This window comes from Camelus bactrianus, chromosome 18 (genome assembly GCF_048773025.1).
Source record: "Camelus bactrianus isolate YW-2024 breed Bactrian camel chromosome 18, ASM4877302v1, whole genome shotgun sequence".
Taxonomy (NCBI): domain Eukaryota; kingdom Metazoa; phylum Chordata; class Mammalia; order Artiodactyla; family Camelidae; genus Camelus; species Camelus bactrianus.
The window spans coordinates 228,465-245,367 of NC_133556.1; the positions used below are offsets into that span (position 1 = coordinate 228,465).

Consider the following 16,903-nt stretch of genomic DNA (forward strand, 5'->3'; position numbering starts at 1 on the left):
AGATGGTAGATAGATAAGAGAGAGATGCTCTGTAGCACAAACACTAACCAATAGGCTGTTACGATCCTGGGAGACAAGGTAATTGTCTTTCAAAAGCAGAACAGGAGAGGTGGAGGTGAGGGTGGAGCAGCAGTGGCCGTAGGGGCCAAGGGAAACTTCAAGCTGCATCAGGGAAGCAGGGGGAGGGGAGGGGGCCAGGCTCCATCAGAGGTGGGCAGGGGCGTTGGGGGAGCGGCAGAGAGAGGCAGGGCTGAGCAGATCAGCCAGGGGTTGGGGGCCTGGTGGGGCTGGGGGGCCGAAGCGCAGAGGAGCCAGGACCAGAGGAAGCCCCCAGGCCCTGCTCAGGGCCACACGTGGGAGAGGCGGGGCACAGAGGCCTTACCTAGGACGGCCGTGCGGCTCCCTGCTCAGCTGTCTGCGGTCTGTCCACCTGGGTGCTGGATGGGGGTGCAGAGGCCTTTCAAGCCCCAGAGACTCCTCCGTCTGCCTGGACTAATCCAGGCTCAAAGGAGGCCCAGGTCTCGGGAGGGTCGTCCTGGCGGGGCGGCAGGAGTGCGCACCTGGGCGGGGGGCTGCCCAGGGCCCTGCTAATCCCCACCAGGCAATTAGGGGCCCCGATCAGGTTTCCTGACGCTCAGGCCGGCTTTCCCAGGGCCCGGAATGCACTCGGGACCTTTGAAGGTGTCACAAGCTGCTTTCAGGATTGTCCAATTGAGCTAAGAGCAGAGAAAAGGAGACAGCTCGGTCCCCAAGCACCCCCTTCCCCAGGGGGCAATCATCTGGGATTAGCCACAGTGTCCAGTCCAGCCAAGCAGCCCCATCGGCCCCTCCTGCTGCCCTGACCCTGCCCAGCCCACCTCGCCTGGGGGTGTGGGGAGGGTCCGCCCAGACCCCCGGCTGGGCACCATCCCTAGAGCCTGTCAGGGGGTCTCCTCAAGGGACCCTCTCTTCAGCTCAGGGCCTGGTGTGGTACTTGACTGACTCTGGCTTGGGGTTTCCAAGGCGCTTATCTGGAGGGTGAGGGGTGGTGTCCCAAGGAGTCGGGGACTGGAGGGGAGGCCAGTGGGGGCAGGAGCTGCAGGCCACCTCCCACTACCGGGGAGCCCCCACCTCCTCTCCACAGGAGCGATGCCTGGGCCCAGCTCAGCCCCACCAGGCATCTACCGGAGCTTGTGCTTGGTTGCCAGACTCAACATTTCCAGGCACAATGCTTGGGTGAGTCAGGGAAAGTGCAGCTGGGATTCCCCAAAAACCAGGCTCACCCACATTTCCTGCAAGAGCCCCCTTAGCCCACAAAAGTGCTTATTCCTGCTCAACAAGGCCGCACAGCCTGGCCCGAGGACTAACCTGTGCTGCGACCAAGGCCCTCTCCACACTTCCCCGCCTCCAGGCCCACGGAGAAGGCCCTGGGGAAGCCATCAGGTCAGGATGGACGCCTCGTGCCCCACTTACAAACGTCAGGACGGACGGGTCGTGTCGTAACCCAAGCCTCGTGTGTGTGTGTGTGTGTGTGTGTGTGTGTGTGCGCGTGCGTGCGCACGTGCACGCACGTGTGTGTCAGCTAAGGGGTCCTCACTGGCGCCCAGAAAAAGCTGGGCAAGGCCCAGCCCCCGCAGCCCCTCAGCACGCAGGTCCCCCCGGGTGTCCTCCTTTGTCCTGGGGACAAGCTGAGCCGTCACCACAGCTGTCAGTGCCTGGAGGGGCCCCCTGCCCTGGCTCCACGCCAGTGCTGCCATTTCCCGCCATCCCCGTGCGCCAGGTCTGCTCAGGCTCTGGGCGGAGCTGGAGGGCTTGTCTCCTGCACCTCAGGCTCACGCATTGGGCGGAACTTGGGCTGCACCTGCGGCAGGCACGGGAGACCACAGCTTATGATCGGATGTGGCCTTGGCGCGGGGAACAGACAATTCACCAAGTATTTGCAGCCCCCCACCAACACCCCTCACGTGACGAGTTTCTGGGAGGGGAGGCCGAGGCCCTGGGAGGAGGCATGCTGGGTCGCAGAGCTGGCTTTGGCCCACATTGAGCCGCAGAAAGCAACGCTGGGCAGGCTTGAAGGACACATCTCCCCTTCCTGGACGGGGGTGCCCTAGGAGCTGTTGTTTAAAGTGGTCAGATCCAGGTGCTGGGTGAGTGCAGAGAACCCCTTAGAGATCCAGATAAAACGAGCCTCGGGAGGTGACGGTCACCCAGGACCGAGTGCCGCCCAGCTGCCCATGCCGGGCTCAGTACGTCTCCTCTGCAGCGAGCCACGCCGCTCCACAGCCGGCACAATCCACCATGCCCCTCGGTGCCACGGCATGGGGCACCGCGACATAACACGCCAGGGCGCCCCCATGGGCAAGCCTGGGCCGCGGGAGGACCCAGGTTCCCTGAGGGGCTCCCACGTTCCCCACCTGGGGGAGCCCAGTTGGAACACAACCAGCTCACCTCAGCCTAGAACGCTGAACAGCAACCTTCCCTCGCTGCTCACGCCGCTGCCAAACAGCTCTCGCCACTCCCAGAATTTAGCTGGGAGGACCCAGGGTTTCTGGAGGCACTTTTCCTGGAAATTTGTGGGGTGCCTTCTCTGTCCTCCCCGCCCCGCCATGGTGATCAGTCGCTGACCTCTCCTCTGGGTCCACGGGGCACCACAGGGGATGACGTAAACATTGTCCAGACGCTCACTAGGCCTGCAGCCGTACCGAGGTTCTGGAGGGGGCAGGGGCGCTGACCTCCCCCCGGAATCCTTGTTTTGAAAGATCTTGTCTGCCAAGCAAACTGAGCTAATCCAACAACTGTTTACTCACAGCCCCAGTTTCTGTTAATGGACAACACCTGCAACAGCCAGCGGCTGGCTGACCCTCAGGGAGAGGCCCCGGGCCCCGCGCCGGGCCGGGGTTGGGGGTCTTATCTGAAAGCCGCTGGAGATCCAAAAAACCCTGCAGCCCCAGGCGGGCACAGGAGTCAGCAGGAGGCTCGCACTGCCGGCCTGGCCCAGTGGCCTGCTCGGACCACCTCTAACTGCGGAAATGCAGCAATCCCTCGGTTGCGAAGCAGAGCCCCCCGAGCGGAACTCACAGGGCTGTCGAAGGTGTGCAGAGACCAGGACCCGGGGACGTCCTCACCAGACACGAGATCTGCCTGCGCCTCGGTCTGGACGTCCAGCCTCCAGGCTGAGAAGTGATGGTGTCCCTGAGGCTCTGTTACAGCGGCCGCAGCCGGCTGAGCCGGGAACCACGAAGACGCCTCCTTCTCGTCCTGCCCGCCTCCGCCCTGCCCCACCTCAGGAAGGGATGGAGGCGCTGCTCGCAGGCTGGGCTCTCAGGGACACCTGGGGCATGTTTTCTGGATCGTTGCCCAAGGACTAGGTCCCGCCCAGCCTGTCCACATCGCCACTGACGGTCTCTGTCCAAATCCCTCCAGGCCAGGAAGAGCCAGGCCCCAGGCGGGCCAAGCGAGGTGAGAGGCCGCCGGCCCGCCTCGCAGGGGCCACCCCCACCCAGGTGAGGCCGCCGGCCCGCCTCGCGGGGGCCACCCCCACCCAGGCTTGCCCCCGGGGCCTGCAGCACCCAGCAGGCCCCCACCCGCCCCCCAGCCCCCTCAGTGCCCAGGAACCGGCAGAGGCCCAGACGTGAGGAGCAGCAGGGGAGCCCCAGCGGACTGAGTCAGCCTGCACCCTTCACCTCTGTCCCTGGCGTGGCTGGAGGCCGTGCCGTGCTAGGGACCCGGCACCCAAACTGAAAGCCCCCGCGTGTGGAGCCTGCCCGTCTCCCTGGTGCGAATACGCCGACCGCGGTGGGCGGCAAGCTACCGGCCGTCCGACGGCCGCTCGCCAAGTCCCCACACGCCTAGCGGTTGTCTCCTCGCAGGTGCTGTGAGCCTGCCCGGCCCGCGGGCTCAGAAGGAGGCAGCTGCCCTGAGCCCTGGCCCAGGCCCGCCTCCCCCCCCCACCCCGTGCCTGTCCTGAAGTTCTTCTGCCCGACGCCCCTTTTAACAGTTTTGTTCTTTAAAACCAGTTCCCCACACAGAATCCCACCTGCCGTTTTGGGTCTGTTTCAGCCAGAAAGATGAGCACTCCGCAGACTTCCAGAATCGCTGCGTCAGTGGTTTATTCCACAAACCCTTCCGGAGCGAGACCCCCGAGGCAGGTGCCGAGGACCCAGGTGGGCCCGACAGGTGGGGCAGTCGCCAAGCTCAGGCCAGTGAGGGACCTAGGCTGTAAGAGTGGCAGTGAGCGCACTGGGAAGCTATCTCCCCAGGGCCCCGCCGCCACCAGGCTCACGCCGTGCTCCCCAGAGGCCAGTGGGGCGGAGGGCCCACCGTGAACCTCGGCGTCATTGGACCCACTGTGCGTTTGCTGCCTGTTTTCTGTTTGTTTCAGACGTTTTTTGCTCTTCTGGTTCCCCTTCTTCCCTCTTCTTTGGTGTTAATTAAATGTCTCACAGCAGCAGTTCTCAAGGCGAGATCCTGGGCCTCCCGTGTCTATGGGGTCACGGCGTGACACTGAGGTGCTATTTTCAGTTCTGACTCTCTCTGCTCTGCGTCCCCAGAGCGGTTTCCCAGAGGCTCCGGGAGGGAGTGTGGAACTGGACGCAGAATAAGTGGGAGATGCAGCTACTTTCTTTGAAGCCCAAACATTGTGGAAATTTGCAAAAATGTAAAACAGTGCTGTTCATACTTTTTTTTTTTTTTGAGAATATGGTTGTTTTTCTTAAAAATGTTATTTATGTTAACATGTGATGGGTTTACTGTTAACAATCATTTTCCTGAGGGTTGGGTGTTTGGGCTTTATCCAAGGTAGGAAGATGGGGGTCTCAGACAGGGGCAAACAGGGAGCAGCCACTCCCCCAGACCGACCGCAGCGTGACCTTGGTGTGACCTTGGGCTGTCCGTCCTTTGCCTTGATCCTTGACCCCACGCCAAGGAGTCCTTGTGCTCTTTGCCCCCAGGCCACTCTTCTCTTGGCAGGGAAGGACTTTGCTGGCACTTCCTGCCCAGCCCTGTTCGAGGAGGCGAGTGGGCAGCGGCTGGGAGGGCAGGATGTTTTGCTGGAATCCCATCCCAATTGGCCAGAGGCAACTCCAGTTTGTCCAGGGAACCCTTGGCTCCATCCACCTGGAATCCTGCCCCTCTGTAGCTCACGTCCAGGCCTGGAGGGGCAGCCAAGAGTGAGAGGGAGGGCTGCTGGCCAGGCACGTGGCCTGGGCGGGGCCAGGGAGCTGACCTCCGCAGCAGTGGCTTTGAGGCCTGGAGCCCAGGGCTCCCTCCAGCCACTCACTTCGCCTCTGCTTGTGCCCAGGAAAGCCCCCCCTGCTGCCACCCCCTCGACAAGCCTGGGGTACCAAGCCCTGCACCCAAAGCACGTTCCCTCGCCCGGGGAAGTGTCTCCCCAGTCATCCAGGGCCACTCCTGGCCTTCCCGACTGACCACTCACTGTCAAAGGCCAGGGGCCTTGGCCAGAGGGACCCACACAGCATCCCTGGGGCCCCCTCCCCCGGGCCGGGGCATCCTCTGACGGAGCCGGCGACACCAGTCTCGGCAAACTCCGGCGTGCCCACAGGCCCGATGCCCCAGCCTGGTCAGCGTGAGCAGATGGCCCACTGCCGTCCAGGCGGGTGGTCAGTGTCCACCCCTCCTTGGGGGCCGCCACCCACGCCTCACTCCAGAGGTGTCCGTGTCCTGCCCGCAGCTGGTGGTCGGGGACCATTATCTCAGCAGCTACTTCTGAGTGCGGGCTGGGCCACCACACCTCAAAAACGAACATTTCCTGGCGTCTGTCCCCAGCTCTCTGCCTGGAAGGGCTGCCCACTGTCACTGTGACCCTGAGACAGAGAGACTGAGAAAGCGAAGTCCGCAGGGGTCCTGGACTTGCAGGATGAGGCCAGGTGGGCCCCACCATCACCCACCTCAGGGTCAGCCCTGCTGTCAGCCGCGTCCACCAGGCCTTTGTTTCGCCAACAAGGAAACTTCCTCCTGGCCTAGCAGACAGCCGCCCGCCACGGCGTCCCCAGGACCCAGGCGCCCGCCTGCTCCCTCTCCTGGGGACCAGAGGGCACCGCCTGCAAGAGGAGGGAAGAGGCAGCGCAGGGGGAGAAACCGCAGGAAAAGACAAACTCCCGCCACACGGGGCGGGGCCGCGGCCGGGGGAGGGGCAGCCCTCCCCCACTGAGGGCCTCTGCTGCTCCCGGCACCAACAGTCCTCAGATCTTTTGGCCTCGGAACCCCTTTAACTCAGAGACTTCTGAGGCCCCCCGACAGCTCTTGCTGCTGTGGTTTCCGTTCACTCCTGTCTGTGATGGAAGTTAAACCTGAGCCACTCTCTCGTCCGTTTATCCGTGAGTGACGATAACCCCTCCACCTGTCAGCAGAGATAACGAGGCTGTCTGAACATCACTGTTCCACACACAGGAGAAACGCACGGCTGAGGGGCAGCCTGGGGTCTCTCTGCCATCCGGCTGGACAGGAGGCAGCAAGCATCTTCCTCTCTGACCCACCGTCCCGCTGTCACTCGGCAGACAGCGTCTCAGCACCCTGACCAAGCACCTCTGAGCTTCTGGAGGCCCCCAGGCCACTCACTGAGAACTCTTCGTCCCCTGCCTGCTCACGGCCTCGGTCATCCGTGCTCACCCCGGCTGGCCTTGACGCCTCCCCGGACCCTCGTATTTCGTTCCTTCTGCTGATGGCACATTCCTTCCAGATTTCCTTCTCCAAATTCCAAAAAGGAAGAGTGAATCTGTTTGGCCTGGCTCTCCTTTTTGAGCTGGAGCCGCTGCTCCCAGCCCTGGACCCCAGACCCCCGACCCCCGTGTGCTCTGACCAGGCTCCGCTGGGGCAGCGGGGGTCCCACTCTGAGCCAGGGAGTGTCAGCAGGGTCCTCCGGGGCGGGGGGATGCTTCTCTGATCCCACCACGGAGTCTGTAAGGGGCGATGCCACAGGACCTGAGCCCCCTCTCACAACAGACCTGCCCAACCTCCCCAGCATCCATCCCCAGGAAGGGCAAGCACTGGGAACACAAAGGAGGGAGGGCAGCTGGGTGGTCTGATGCATGGAGCCTCTGGGCAGTAAGGAAGCCTGGGAATCAGAGCCCTGGACCCAGCTGGGACAATGCGGAGCCCCACCTCCCGGCTGCAAGGTGAGACGGCGCCGCTGCAGCGGAGGCAGCGCTGCTGGTGGAGTTTTCAGAGCGGACGGACGTGTTGTGCCCACACTGTCCCACACACAGGCCACCAGCTATGTGGGCCACTGGAAACACAGCTGGTGCCCTGGGGTCTCAGGGCTCATTTTACTTGACTTTAATTAATTCAGGTTGGAACAGCCACCTGTGGCTCGTGGCCACTGTCCTGGAAAGAGCTGCTGTGGCCACTCCGTGGGGTCACACAGGTAAGGAGACCAGCCCAGGTGGAGCTGCCCGCAGGCCACATCCCGTGGCTGTGACAGCCAGGGGGCCGGCGGGCTCAGGACTCCTGCAGGACCCTGACTCCCCCGCTGGGGGCCATCTCTCCTCTCCGATTGTGACACCCCTTCGAGCCCCCCAGCCACCTTGGCACGCGGCGCCCGGAGCCCTAACCCTGCCCTCCTGCAGAGGAGCAAGCATTGGAGGTCTAAGGCCCAGGGACGCCAGGAAGTGGGACCCTCCATGGGGAAACAGAAACTCAGAGTCTGTGACCAGAGACCTATTTGGGGGCAGGGGAGGACCAGCTTCACAAACGAATAAAATCGCCAGCTGCCAACAAGCCTGACGTGAGCCATGCTCAGCAAACCCCCACTGAGGGCGTCCCCTCACCCGCCTCAGCAGGGCCAGGGCCCCTACCATCCTCAGCTGTGAGCCCCAGGGGAGGGCACAGGCCTGAGTGGGTCTCGGCCCCTGGCCTCCCTCCTGCAGAGTCAGGCCTTCGAGTTCCAGGACAGTGGCGGGGCCTGCAGGCACCCGGGCCACGGGTGTGGGAGGCGGACATCCAGCCAGGGCCCCAGGCCAGGGCCACGTGGGCAGGAGACAGACTCACGTGGCCTCCTCTCTGCTGCTGGTGGGCTCTTGGCTGGGTGAGGATGAGGCAGAGGGTCAGCGAGGGCGCCTGACAGACGGGTGAGCATCAGGGAACCTGAGAGGCATCAGCACTTTTGTCAACAAAATGCATTTCTGCTCTGAGCACCCAGGACCCAGCCCGCAGAGCCTGTCCGACCTGGACCAGAGATAGAGACCGGGCAGCGTCCAACATGGCCCTTGACGAGGAGGAAGTGGGGCAGGATGGAAAGCAGTCCCTTCTTCACAGGAGACCAGCTGAGGGCAGGGGAGTTTGCACCCGTCCACGGCAGGAACCACGCCCAGCACTCAGACAGGAGCCCGGAAACGTCCCCAGTGGAGGCCGCCTGGGAGGCAGGAGGGCTCGGTGAGGACAGACCCCAAGAACGCCCCAGGGTCCCACAGGCGCGCATGGGAGCCCGTCTGCCCGCATGACGGCCCGGAACCCCTCAGAGGACAGAGAAACTGAGGCCAGCCCCTCGCCTCCTCCCCCTGCTGCCACGGCTCAGTGTCTCCTGGCACGACCCTTCCTGGGGAGGTGGCTGCCTGCTTTCTTCCCAGCCTGGCTCGGTCCACAGATCCCTTTCAACCTGCGCCCAGCTCTCGGCCAACAAGGGCTCATTCAGCACCGCCCGTCCGCACGCTGGGAGGGCAGGTCAGGGAGCTTGGGAGAACATTTTTTTTAGGTGTAAGTCATGTTTCCCTCAAAGGGCAAGAAGAGGCCATGGCCAGAAAAGGAAACAGGCCACGGACACGTGAAGAGATGGCCACGCTCACTCACCACGCGGATGCTCAGATCCGACCTGAGACCTGCAGGGCGCGGGGGGCTCCCGCAGAGGCCCAGTGAGCACTGGTGCCCGCCTCTCTCCGACTTGGGAGCTGGCAGGCAATGGGCTGGCGGAGGCATGGGTGTGGAACACAGGTGACAAGGGTGTGGGGCCGATCTGTGTCGGGTTGAGAGCAACACGGGGCAGAACAAGGTGGAATGAGCAGGCTGCAGAGAAATGGCACCACAAACCCAACTATGAAGAAGGGTGTGTGAGCACGTGTGAGCGCAGGGGCACACCCCGGGAGCATCGGGGCACACGTGAGCGTGGACCTCCCCGGGCCCAGCACTGCCGCGGGCCCTCTGGAAAGTGGCTAGAGGCGCTTGGACTCCCTTTGTCACCTGAGTTCCCACAACCAATCTTTAGGGGGCAGCTTACCCCCCCTCCCAGAGAGCACCTCCAGAGGACCCGGCACCTCAGGGACACCAGGGCCAGGGTCCACCGTCAGCAGCAGGTGGGATGGGGGCTCCGACCTGTGGGCAGGGCTTGCGAGCTCAGCCCTGTTGAAGCCCCAGCAGCTCGGGCGGTACCATGGGGGCTGTGGGAGTCAGAAGCAGGTGCCTGTGGGCTTCCCAGGTCTCCTGCAGCCCTTGCTCTAGCCCTGGGGCAGCAAACCTCCGCTTTCTCCAGGCTCAGGTCAGGCAGCAACTGCATCCACTCCACCCAGAGGAGTCAGCGTCGGGGGTGTGGTGACCTCAGAGCAGGCTGGCCTCAAGCTCCAGCAGGGAACCCCTGGGGGGACACTCGCCCCAGTCGCCTCCACCCCAAGGCTGAGCTTTCTCCTCTGTGCGGGTGGTGGGGCTTCAGGGCGAGTGCACAGGCCTGTGGGATGGGGATGGGCAAGCCACCAAACCAAGCACTTCAGCCCTGGCCACACGATGGGAGGGCAGCTGTCTCCGTGGGGCGGGCAGAGCCAGCTTGCAGGGGGCATGAGGCTCCTACCTGCCAGCAAAGAACAGGCAGAGGAGAGGGGTCCCCAGCCCCTCAGCCACCTGCCTGCCAGGTGGGTCGAGAACGGCCCCCGAGGGGGCCCTGGGCACTGCAGCCCCCAGGAGATGGGAGCAACAGAGATGCAAAATCGCAGAAGGGTCAAGGGAGCCCAGTGGTCAGGACTGGACGGGACACTCCCTCCAAGGACTCTGGCCCATCCCAGGGGGCCAGTTCTCATCCAGGGTTTGTCCTAGGTGCTCAGGGCAGTGGACTGGCCGGAGGGTGACCCCCTAGGCACTGGAAGACACAGGAAGAAACTGGACAGTCAGACCAGCTGGAGCGGGCTCCTAGCAGGCTGGAGTTTGGCCACTACCTCCGCACCTGGGCAGCTCAGGACAAGTCCCTGCTAAGGAAGAGACAGACTGTAGAGGGTGGTGACCGGGCTTGCAAATGGCTGTTGCTATGAAGTAGGGGGAACGACAGCAGAACCAACTCGGGGGCCCAGGTCCTTTGGTGAGCAGCCATCCATCAGCTGGCGGGGCTCAGGGCTCGAAAGCAGCCTGGACCCAGAGGGCAGAGGCCACAGGAAGAGGGGCCCATTCTGGGCCTAGAAATGATGCCGTGTCTGGAACGTCCCCTCCCCAGGTATAGCTGGAGCCTCCAGCCCCTCCCTGGTGCTCGGACCTCCCACCCCACCTGCCCTGACCTCAGGCCACCCTCTGGTCCACCAGCATGTCCTGCCCAGACCTGCCCTGTCCCCACATCTAGCCCACACACACAGGCTGGACTCTCACCCTGTGCCGGCCGAGCACCGGGGCAGCCGTCGCAGAGGAGTCGCAGGAAACCCTCCACCCACTGCCCAGATTCCACAGTCGCCCTTGCCACGCTTTCCTCCCCACGTGCCTGTGCACCCGCCGACCTATCCATAGGTCGTCAAATTTTACTGGGTACATTTCAAAGGAGGTTGCAGGCGTCACAAGAATTCAGTCCAAGTACTTCTGCGCACATCGTTACTGGAGCTCAGTACCTGTCTGTTTCAGATGACATCTGCTCGCAGTGGAATTCACAAGTCTGAAAGGCCCCAGACTGTGAGTTGTGACAAACGCACACACCTGTGTAGCCCGGACCCTGTCAGGAGCCGTCATCACCCTGGACTCGTACTGTGCCGTGTGGTGGCTACATCAGCTTAAATTTAAGTTAATGAAAATTAAATGAAATTTGCAAGTCAGTTCCCCAGTCGCACTGGACACAGTCCAAAAGCTCGATAGCCACACGTGGCTGTGGCTGCCATTGTGGACTGCACACCCTGCCCTAGAAAGTTCCTTCGGCCCACAGCTGGTTTTTAAACTCAGTTTCCTTCCTCCATTTTGCCCAAAGCCTTTTTCAAAGCTTCCAGTGGGGCACATGGCACCGTGCCAGCTGCCCTCCCACCTCTGGGGGCCCAGAGCCCAGTTTCCTGCCCCAGCCAGGGGCTCAGGGGCTGCACCCTCTCAGGTGCTGCAGGAAAGCCAGGGCCACGTGGGCTCCCCGTCAGTGGCAGGGTCCCCTCTTGGGCGTGGAGCAGGCTGCACGGCCGTTCCCAGAACCATCATGCATTTTTCATGAGAGGTGAATGGTTCTTTGAGCATCCGTCGTCCTCTCGGGCCCGACCCTGACGCAGCAGCCACAGGGCTTCGGAGTATTTCAGCCAGCACTAGCACATTGCCGGGCACACTCAGAGGACACCGCTGGCCGTCAGAAGGCTGGGACCAGGGCCGCATTCGTGCGGAGAGGAAGGCCCTGCCCTCCGCTCCCTGCAGACAGACAGGCTGTGTGGTGGCAGCCGAGCCCCTCGGCCCTCGGTGGTGGAATCTGAACCCCAGCGTGGTCCTCTGTGCTCCCCACAAGCCTGGATTCCAAGCAGATGCCCAGGCTGGGGATCCTCGGTGGTAACTGTGAAACACAACATGGTTCTGTCCTCCCTACAAAAGACCCAGTCGTGGCCTGGAGGTCAGATTCCAACTCTGGGGTCCCTGACGAAATGTGGCCTCATGCTGCTCCCCCTCAAGATGCCCCTCCAGCTGGGTCCCTTGTCACAAGTGGATGTGCGGGCCCCCAGACACCCAGCTCCCAGTGACCGTGCCCGGCTGCACCCCCACAGAGTTGCCCCTTGGTCAGTCACCCCTCACGTCTGGGGCTGAAGAGCCCAGTGGCCCGGCCCCTCAGGAGGGGGCGGCGAGGAGGCAAGTCACTCAGCCACTTGGGTGGGGGTGCCAGGGTCTTGGCACCCAGGATGTGGGCCGGAGCAGGTGGCGTGGGCTTCAGGTGGGACCCCGAGGCCTGAGGGGAGGGCTGGGCCCTAGGAGAGCAGGGGCCCTCCGCCCCGGTCTGAGCGCGGCTGCCCTGACCAGGCCCACACTCTCACCTGGGGCACAAGTGGTGGCCGGCGTGGAGTGAGCTGGGGGCTAAACAGGGTCGTCACTAAACAGTACATTACACGAACGTACAAACGGACAGCTTTTTAGGAACAGACGTCAGAAACACTCAAAACCCACCTCCCAGTTCCTGGCGAGGCTGCTCTGGGGTCAGAGCTGGGCGCCCTTCTCGCATCTCATCTGCAGGGTCGGTGCCGCGGGGGCCCCACCGTGGTCTTCCCTGCACGCTGGGGTCACAGGGGGTGGCGCTGACTGTGTGGAAGTCGGCAGACACCCCCCCCAACCCCGGGCCTGGAGCGAGGTCCGCAGAGACCCCATCAGGGCAGCCATTCCAACAAGGGACACCGCCTGTGCAGGTTAACAGAGGCTGACTCCTCCAAGGTTCACCTGAGCAGATGTTGCTGCACCAGCAAGCGTTGGGGAACAAGATCAGGCCCGGAGGTTCCAGGGAGAAGCCAAGCAGCAGAGCAGGGAAGTCACGCAGTTGCGGGCCCAGGCGCCGCCTGCCCGCTCTCTGCCATTGGTGTACAGCAGGGCCTCGCCAGGGGCTGCGTCTCCAAAAAGGGAGCTGTCTTTCGGAGGCCAGCTCAGCTCTCAGGAACTTTGCAAAGATGGCTGACATGGAGGGAAAGGCTGGACTCCCCTCTCGTTCTGCCTCCAGGCCCTCTCACCTCCGACAGAAGGCCACGGCCAGCAGACACCAGCCAGAGGGAAGGAGCTGGACCTCCCAATAACACGAGTGGGAGAGGCACCGTGGCCACACGGAAGCTTCCTGCCTCCGATGGGTCGGCCACACAGTCAGGGGTCGGGGGGACTCAAACAAAGGGACCAGCAGCCTGGACAGCCTTGGCCCTCTCCCGACAGCCCCAGACACGTCTCTGGCCCCACATCTGAGTACTGTGTGGCCTCCAAGGGAGGCCGGCGCCCGCGCCCTAGACTGGGCAGCCTCCCCAGGTCCCGTGGTCCTTGGGAAGAAAGACTTGGGCCAGGGACAGCAGAGAGCTGCAGAGCTGGAAAGGGACGCAGGCTCCGGTGAGCTGCTGGGGGTAGGGCCGGGGAAGGGAGCTGGAGCCAGCGGTGGGGTGGAGGCTGGGGCCAGGGGCCAGCAGTCAGTGGGCCTGAGAGCCACGCCAGGGACTACCTACTGGAGAGCTAGTGGCTGGGGCTCCAAGGTCTGGAAGCCACGGTCCAGGTACTGGGGGGCAGTGGGGCCGTTCATGAAGGCTGGACAGCGCAGCCACCCTCAGGCGGTGTGTGCAGGGCAGGCGCTGAGCCTGAATGAGAGAGCAGAGAGCTCACTGGGCCGAGGCCATCAGGGGCTGCAAAGGTAAATGAGCCCCACCCCAGCCCGACCTGACCTGAGCTAGGTGAGCCAAAGCTCACCCCCCGTGCTGCTGTGTGACCTCGGGCAAGTCACCTCACCTCTCTGACCCTCAGAAGAAACTTGAGGGTCACGGGAACCTGTGCAGCCAGCCCTGCGGATCCCCTTCCTGCTCACTCTGCCGGGCCCAGCTCTGCGGGCAGTACTGCAGCTCAGCCTGTCCTGAGGGTGACTCTGCAGAACTGCTGAGAAAAGTCACACCCACTGACCCTTGACCCCTGACCCCCAAGCCCGGCTCTGACTGCTTGGCCCAGGGATGAGGGGCAGGAAGGAAGGAAGGCCTAGCAGGGCCTGGAGGGACCTAGGGCACATGGTGGGCTTGGCCAGCACCCTCCCTGGGGACTCGCCATGCCCACAGGGGCAGCTCCAGTCCCCTGGACCCGGCCCTGGCCCTCAGCCGTGAGGCAGGCCAGGCAGGCTTGCAGAGCCAGCCCCTCCCCAGGCCAGAGGCTCAGCCCCCTTCCTGGGAGCCATCCTGCCGGATGACTACGCAGGGGTGGGGGTGGGGGTTGCAGGGCCACGTGCTTTCCAAAGGACAGTGGCTGTGGCACAAGCCAGCACAGGCCAGACAGAGCTGCTGGGCTCTGCTTGGGGCCTGGGGAGGCCCCCAGGTGCCCGGGACCACCCAGGCCTGCCCTCCATGCTCCGCGCCAGCAAGGGAGTATGGAGACGCAGCAGATTCATCCCACAAATCTTCCTGGAGGCTCTGCACCAGGCGGGTCTGCAGCGGGGAGGGACGGACAGACGGAAGCACAGACAGTAGAGTCACCCAGGCTGACGCTACCCACTCCATCTGTGGAATAGGACCGTGTGTCCCACCTGCAGGGCTGGGTGAGGCTCAGCCCCTTGGGGACCCCCCAGCTCAGCAGCCGGGACCCTCCACCTGCCCGGGCAGAGCCCCTCGGCCAGCCCCCAACTCGAGGCCCTGTTCTGGAACAGAAGGGACGCTGTCACATCCCCAGAGACCCCAGACAGGGCTCCATACCTCAGAAGCCTCAATTCCCCGCATCCACCCCACCCCAGTGTCTCTTCGTTTAAGCAGATTTCCAAGCCTCTGTCCCACCTTCTCCTCCCCAAAAACACACTCTGACTGCACGGACAAGGGGAGGGTTTTCTGAGTAGAAAATCGGATGTCTGTGTTTGCTAGGGGGCACCTGGCATAGAGGTGAAGGGGTCTGGCTTTGTGGCCCAGAACACTCAAGCCCCCGTCCCTGGCCAGAGGTACCCCCAGGCAAGCTGCTCTATGTGGGGACTGGGGCACCTACTTCTGGGGGTTGTAAAAATTAAATGTGGTAAGTCTCATGAAACGATTGGCCCGGGGCCTGACTCTGTAAGACTCGCCTGGGATTCCGGCCAGGCCGGGCCCTTCTGTGGCCCCTGCGACCGGCACTGGTCGGGGAGGGAGCAGCCCCGGGCTGTGCTGTGGATCCGGGGGCACCACGGCCAGGCCTGCACTCCGGGGCAGGGATGCGCTGCGGAGAGACGGGCGAGCTCACCCCCTGGGTGAGACAGCAGCCCCAGAAGAGGTGTAGCTGGGCCTCGGAGGAGCGGGAGCCACCGAGGGCGGGACCCCGAGCACCAGGCTACCAAGGGAATTGATTCAGGGCTCAGCCCCTGGTCTCCAGTGACACGTCACTTGTGTAGCCTGCCCTTCTCTGTTCACAGTGATTTCCGCCCCCTCCCTGTCAAACAGAAGATGGTTTTCACTGTAAGTCGCAGCTGACGGCCTCCGAAGTAGCAGGAGAGGCAGGTAAAGGGAGCCTGACTGACAGGCGAGGACAATGAGCCGGGTGCCGTCCAGGTCAGCAAAGCAGGCGCAGGTGGGTCGGCGAGCGCAGGCTTGTCCCTAGAGCCCGCTCATTCCTCCCGTATCTCTGGGGCTACAGGCATGTGCTCGCGCCAGGGCCCTTCTCTGCGAACACCCCCCATGTCTGCTTCCAGTTTGGCTGAGACACACTCGCCCTCCTCTCAGAACGTGGCTTTCACTCCGTTGCACCTGCCCTGTCCTGGGGCGCACACCCTGACCTCACCTGTTAGCTCCTGAACAGGGCGCCCCTTCAAGGTGGCCACGCGCAGACGGACCGTGTGGCCTTGGGGGCTGGACTGCTCTGAGGGGGCTGCACTCTGATGGCTTTGCACAGAGAGCTGACTTCTCTGAAGCTCTGCTTTCTTACCTGTGGAAGGAGCGTCAAACCGACTTGCAAGACGCATGTGAATCCTTGAGAGAATTCAGCCAGCATCTGGTAGACACAGCCCTGTGTGGAACAGCACGTGGGCACCGGGCTCAGAGACAGCTGCACAGAGGCCCTCACTCAGCCCCCGCAACCAGCCCCTCGGTTCTCACTCCCTATGAGGGGGCCCTGGTCCTGCCAGCACATCCTGCATCTGGAATCGGGGGGAAACCAGGACGGGGTGTCTCAGTGGGTGGCCCAGCTGTAAATCTTGAACAAGGGGTGGTTCAGTTTCCCTCCCACAAAGTGGACCGAGTTACCTCCAGGCCGTGGGAGGTTAATGAGTCAGTTTGTAAAACGCTTCAGGGATCAGATGAAAGGAGCTCGAGGGCGAAGGTGGACAGAAGTAGTTATCCTGGGTGCATTCACAGGCCCCCCGGCCCTGTGCGGCGCCCCAACTCAGATCTCAGCACGGGGCCAGGGCCGGGCCCGGAATGGGGAGACCGCCCACCTCCACCTGCCCCCGGCATAGCTGCTCCTGGCCTCGGAAGGGCCAAGGCCCCTGGCAGCTGTGGCTGGTCCTACCCTGAGAGTGGGCCCAGGAGGCCCCTGAGCACAGCTGTGTAGTGACCGCTGCCCCTGCAGCTGGCAGGTGGACTGGAGGTGTGTGGGTCCCAACGCCCCCACTTAACCTCCCTGTATTTAGGTGACGTAACCCACCTCATTCACAAACCAGGAGTCCCCCAGCGAGGGGGCTGTCTCTGCATGAGTCCAGGGCTAGATGCCCTCTGGTGCCACCAGGGCTGCTGCCCCAGCTGGACCCGGACATGGCCCCAGTGGACGGGACAGGAGAGACGCCAGACCCACCTGGCCTCCAGGCCTTGGAGCCGCTGCCTGGACAGAGGGCATCCCGGGTGAGCGTCCACCCCTGCCTGCCCCAAGGCCTGCCGTGCACGTCAGTGCCTGCCCGGCGGTCTCTGCTCTCCCTCCCCTCACACCTCAAGACCCGAAGCAGACCCATCAGGGTGTAAGGATTCTCGTGGGGGCAGACCGCTGCTCTGGGTGGGTCCCAGTGCAGGTGAGCACGACATAAAACACAGGCGGATTGCAAAGGCTCGGTGCCAGCAAAGTGAAATTTCTCTCCAGGGAGTTTTACGCAGGTTGCATGCAGAAATAACAA

General features: G+C 63.3%; 1 long non-coding RNA gene across 1 annotated transcript in view; it reads right to left on the minus strand.

The window, feature by feature from the left end:
• LOC141573860 (uncharacterized) overlaps positions 1-16,903 on the minus strand; it is a 58,030-nt gene that overhangs the window by 38,662 nt on the left and 2,465 nt on the right. The window contains exons 4-11 of the long non-coding RNA XR_012500211.1: positions 16,444-16,617; positions 13,594-15,807; positions 13,317-13,445; positions 12,559-12,786; positions 12,292-12,398; positions 8,161-11,689; positions 4,300-8,079; positions 4,016-4,195 (exon numbers count right to left, since the gene is read on the minus strand). This is a non-coding gene — a long non-coding RNA (uncharacterized LOC141573860). The remainder of the gene's footprint in view (positions 1-4,015; positions 4,196-4,299; positions 8,080-8,160; positions 11,690-12,291; positions 12,399-12,558; positions 12,787-13,316; positions 13,446-13,593; positions 15,808-16,443; positions 16,618-16,903) is intronic.